General features: G+C 38.0%; 1 non-coding gene across 1 annotated transcript; it reads right to left on the bottom strand.

The window, feature by feature from the left end:
• Positions 1-5,625: 5,625 nt before the first annotated feature.
• LOC112086917 lies at positions 5,626-5,734 on the bottom strand. Its single transcript, XR_002899771.1, has one exon. It is a non-coding gene; the product is annotated as a small nucleolar RNA R71 (small nucleolar RNA).
• Positions 5,735-5,957: the final 223 nt, after the last annotated feature.

The following is a 5,957-nucleotide window of genomic DNA, read 5'->3' as shown; positions in this document are numbered from 1 at the left end:
TGGATAGCTGATTAAACCCAGATTTTCAAAAGACAATAACTATGTACATCATCATGTCCATGTTATATGTCCATTATGCATCATCCACATCATATTTTCTGAGTGGATATCTACCTAGACTTCTGATTTTTTAAAAAACTTTATACATGTGTTTTTGAAAAGTTTATTGTTTGATAAATAAACTATAGTATAATGGATCTTAAAACAATAAGAAAATGAAATTATAACTCATTCTAACAAAAAAAAGTTATTTTATTTCTTTCACAATACATAAAAATATAAAACAAAACAGATGAAGAAAATAATTATTGTTTTTAAAATCTGGGTTTAATCAGCTATCCACTTCTTCGAGTCCACCTTATCGTATCCACGAAGGGCAATTTCGGGTTATTTGGGCGTTAACAGTAAAATAAGTTACCTAATAGCTGAAAGTGTCTTTTAGTGTAATACCTGTTATAGAAAGTGTCTTTTAATGTAATTATCTCATTAAGAAAATCTGCTCATCAACATCTGGTTCAGACACCTCTACGCAAGTTTCCTGTTGAAGTAGAACATCCTCAACCCCTACAATCTTGCCCTTCGAAGCCAGTTTAACTACAGCTAACCATGAGATTCCTGTTGATCGAACTCGAGGGTATGACAGAAACGTTAACCGTTTTGCTTGAGAAGCTAATATAAATGGCTTAAACCTGTTGTACCGTCGTGATTTATTCACGTCAACAACTCCGAACTTGTTTAGACGTACCCCTCTTCCAACAGTTGGATCAAACCAATCACATTTGACGAGAACAGTTTTCAGCCTTAACAATCCAGGATACTCTACTTCAATTATTTTTTGCAGAACTCCATAAAAATCTATTTCACCTCTCACACAAACTCCATAGTTAGTTGTCGCCCGCTTTGCACCGTGACGATATGTGTGAAAAACATAGCCCCGAGTGAAATACATGGAGGCTGTAGTTATTTTTGCCATCGGACCTAGTAGTAACTCATGGAACCATGTTGGAAATTCATCCGGATCATTCTGGCCTATAATAATAAGGAAAAAAATATGCTTTAATTTCTAGATTTGGATATATATCAAAGTAGTCTTTTAATTAAAATTTTTATACGTACTTGCGCTTTTAACCACTGGGCAAAGTGTTGATCTTTACGATCATTGATTTCAGTTTCAGAAACCCCAGATATGCATTCTTTAACCTCATCAACAAATGTGCTGAGAAAACAACAAATAGTTATTAATACTGACTATATATATATATATATATTATTAATTAAAAAATACCTTTCATACGATGACAACTCTTCACAATTTAACAGGATATACGTATGTGCACTGTGATAATCTTTTTCATTGGACCACCAAACTTCGTTTAGTTTTCCACTAAGACGTCTGATCGGCGAGAATATGTCAGGTACACCTTCAACGGCATATGTTTGGCCAACTCCTCCATCATCATATCGACGAGTAGCTCTTTTGCGTGTTCGTACTTTCGGTGCAAAATAGTATGAAGTGAAGTGTGAAGTCTCTTGCGTCAAGCTTCCCACCACAATTGAGCCTTCCACTTTAGCTAGGTTTTTGGCTTTACCCTTAAGATGCTTCATGAAACGCTCGAACGGATACATCCACCTGTACTGAACGGGTCCACCAAGCTCTGCTTCGTGTGGGAGATGAACAGGAAGATGTTCCATAACATCAAAAAATGATGGTGGGAAGATCTTTTCCAAATTGCACAACAAGATTGGAATATTCAATGCCAGTTGTGATATTACATCAACTGATAATATTCGTGTACTAAGATCCCGAAAAAAGCACCAATGCCTCCAATAGCTTCATGGACATTTTTGGGCAAGAGTTCAGCAAATGCAAATGGAAATAATCGTTGCATAAACAAATGACAGTCATGGATTTTCATCCCAGCAAACTTTACCCCCTTCTCAACAGATTTGGAAAGATTAAAGACATACCCATCAGGAAATTTAACGTCAGAAGAAACCCATCTGAACAATGCTGACTTTTGATCTGCACTCAACCGAAATACAAGAACTGGTGCTTTCCCGTTTCTCAAAATATGCAACTCACTTCTGTTGCATAAATAAGCAAGTCCAATCTTGACTTACCATTGTCTTTTGTTCTTCCCGCTACGTTCATAACTGTATGCATGATGTTATCAAAAAAGTTTTTTTTCAATGTGCATGACATCAAGATTGTGTCTGAGCAGATGATCTTTCCAATAAGGTAGTTGCCAAAAGATACTTTTCTTGTGCCAATTATGATGAACTCCATAACCTTCAGGCATATTTGCAAGAGTATGCCAGTTTCCCCCACGCGTTACTGTTTCCTCTGCCCTCCAATGATCGATTTGCGCATGTATATCAGCTCCTGTTAAATTTACGGGTGGAGGGACATGTACACTTTTGTTCTTCATAAATAACCTCTTGTTCCTCCGATATGGATGGTTATCCGGTAAAAACCTCCGGTGACAATCAAACCAACAAGTTTTTCTACCATGTTTTAGCTGAAACGCATCAGTTCGATGAAAAAAATAAGGACAAGATAGCCTCCCATGTGTAGTCCATCCTGATAGCATACCATAAGCGGGGAAATTGCTTATTGTCCACATAAGCACAGCCCGCATAGTAAAATTTTTCCTCGTAGAACAGTCATATGTCATAACTGATTCAACTCATGTATGAGTGGCTGCAGAAATACATCGAGAGCTCGCTTCGGATGATTTGGACCTGGAACCAAAATACTTAGGAAAAGAAATTCCCTTTGCATGCACAAATCTGGAGGAAGGTTAAGGAGTTAGGATTACTGGCCATAATGAATATTGTTTACCAGACATACCAAATGGACTAAAACCATCAGTGCACAGACCAAGATAGACATTCCGTTTGAACTTAGCAAAATCTGGGTATACCATATTGAAGTGTTTCCATGCCTTTGCATCTGATGGATGAACAACTTCTCCATCTACTTGTGTATGTTCCGCATGCCATCTCATTGATGCAGCTGTCTTTTCAGATTGATAAAGCCATTTTAACCTAGCAGTTATAGGGAGATACCACATACATTGGTACGGTATCCTTTTACACCCACCAGTTTGCGGCCTGTATCTTGGTTTTTGGCAAAATCGACATTCCTCCAGCTGATCATCATCTTTCCAAAAAATCATACAATTGTCAACACATACATCTATCATCTCAGAAGGTAGACCAAGACTAAAAATCAACTTTTGTATTTCATAGTATGTTCCCGCTGCCAAGTTATCCTCCGATAGATAATCTTTCAGAAGATCAGCCCAATCATCCATGCAAATCTCAGCCAGGTTATGATCTGTTTTAATTGACATCATCCTAGCTGCCAACGATAATTTAGACAGCCTTCTCTACATCCTTCGTAGATTGGCTGATTAGCATTGTCTAACAAATCATAAAATCGTTTGGCATCTACATTAGGTTCCTCAACAGCATTACCAGTATGCGTTTCATGAAATACATCAGTCACCATCTCATGCATCCTATCATGATCTACACTTTGATCAGATTGATACTGATTAGACTGATGACCATAATTCGATTCATCAAAATCAACATGACTTTGATAATTACTACTACTACCAGCATTCCCATGAGTATTACTGCCATATCCTTCTCCATGTAGATACCAAACAAAATATTGCGGCATAAACCCTCTATTTAATAAATGTGTCCACACGGTTTTGGTTAGTGTATACCTCGTATTCTTGCATTTCAAACAAGGACAAAACATCTTTCCGCTATCTTTCGTTCTTTCCATATTTGTAGCCTGATACATAAATATTTCTAACCCGTTCTTGAACTCTTCTGTCAACGCCCCATCTGAATCTTTACGCATATACATCCAGCTTCTTAGCTCGTATATAGACATATCTTGAAATAAAGTCAAAATACTATCTCTTTTTATTGATTACACAATAAAGGAGAGCTAGTCTCTTGTGTCACGTCTAGCCACGTGAATGAAGTAAATTAACCTTTTAATATTATAACTTCTTTTTTTCAAAATAAATAACTCATAATTCAGGTTTCCAGCAATGGACAACCCAATATATAAGGATTTACAACACTATACTAAAATTTAAGAGACCTACAATGGGTCTCCAGGATGATGATGCTCTTATGTTTGAATAATGATGTGTTGTGATTGAAAGAAAGAATGAAGATCTATTTATAGGAAAATTTCGGACTTTACGACGCTTTTACGACGACTTTTTTACGACGATTTTACATTCAACAATAGTATTACGACACTTTTAAGACGATTATGCAATAAAATATTTCTTCGACATTAGTTGGGTAAACATGTTTTAAATGTTCTTCACCTAACTTATTTGTCGACGTAAAATCGTCGTATCTTTTACATCGAAATCCAGTCGTCGTATATTCGTCGTAATTGTAAATCGAATTTATGATGATTTTGCATTCAATATCAAACCTCTCGTTATCGATGTATAATCGTCGTAATTCGTCGTAAATTGTACGTCGAAGTTACGTCGATGTTTTTTTGTTTGACGTAAATTCGTCGTAAAATCGTTGTAAGTTTGCGACGACTTTAAAACAGTCGTAATGGACCGTTGGAAAACGATTGTTTTCTTGTAGTGTGATTAGCTGTGCACTTGCGGCTTTCATTTGTTTTTGTTAAGGGTAAAACTTGTTCCCTCACGTAGTTAACACGCAACCAAGTTTTTGGTGCCGTTGCCGGGGATTTGTTTCGCTGCCTTTTGCTATTTTTCTTGTTTTAACTTCTGTTCTAGACACCTGATCTCTAGTTCTTTCTTAAAGTTTTGCTGAATTATCTTTGCCTTCTTTTGTTTTTCTCTGAATTGCATGAATACCAGGCGCAGACCTGTAGAAAACATTCCAATTCTAGACGAGATAGACAGACACGAAAGAGAACTTCGAAGACTTAGGCGAACGCAAGGAATGGCCAACGACGACCAGCCTGGATATCCTATTAACCGAGCTTTAAATATGGACCTAGACGGGTCCGAACATGGAGAAAATGAAGAGAATGATCACAGAGGAAGTGATCATGCTCGACAAGATGGAGAGGAGGATGAGGTTCCTCCAAGAAACCACCAGAACCGCGAGAGAGAAGAGCGTGAAGACCTTGATGCACCCATCAATGCAGCCGATGGTGACCACCAAGGAATGCAGCCGAATGGGCGCGTTAACCGCCCTGTACAGCCAGCAAATCAACACCGAAGACAAGCCGGGAACCATCGCATAGCTGATTTCGATGCACCTACTCAAAACTTTCAAACCAATCTGCAATTCAAGTTCCATTTCCAAACCGGAATGAGTTTGAAGTCAAGCCTCAAATCATCTCATTGGTGAAACAAAACCAATTCCATGGAGTTCCTTTCGAACACCCAATGGACCATATCGAGCTCTTTGAAGAAATCTGCAGCATGATGAGAACAAACCAAGTTCCAGCAGACTATTTAAAGTGTAAGTTGTTCCCTTTTTCATTAGCAGAAAAAGCTCACCGTTGGTTGAAATCTTTGCCTGCAGGATCGATTACTAATTGGGAAGAATGTAAAACTGCTTTTCTGAATCACTTCTATACTAAGTCAAGGTCGAATTTGTTGAGAACAAAGATCTCAAGCTTTCAACAAGGACCGACTGAATCTTTCTATGAAGCATGGGAACGTTTTAAGGAGTATGAACGTGATTGCCCTCACCATGGATTTCCTGGATCAAACTTGCTGAGCACATTTTACCGAGGTTTGCAACCAAAATACAAACTTTCACTTGATACAGCTAGCAATGGAGATTTTGGACAAAAGACGATAGCCCAAGGAAGAGCCCTCGTCGAAAATTTGGCTCAAGCCAATAGCAATGATTGTCCTGAATATGATCGATCGACGAAGCAAACCGGAACAGACAACAAGGAGATACCGAGTTGAAGAACA

This window comes from Eutrema salsugineum, unplaced genomic scaffold, assembly GCF_000478725.1.
Source record: "Eutrema salsugineum unplaced genomic scaffold, Eutsalg1_0 scaffold_2, whole genome shotgun sequence".
In the NCBI taxonomy this organism is placed as follows: Eukaryota; Viridiplantae; Streptophyta; class Magnoliopsida; order Brassicales; family Brassicaceae; genus Eutrema; species Eutrema salsugineum.
Note: the sequence above shows the minus strand (reverse complement) of the source record. Positions and strands in the feature narration are given on the sequence as shown.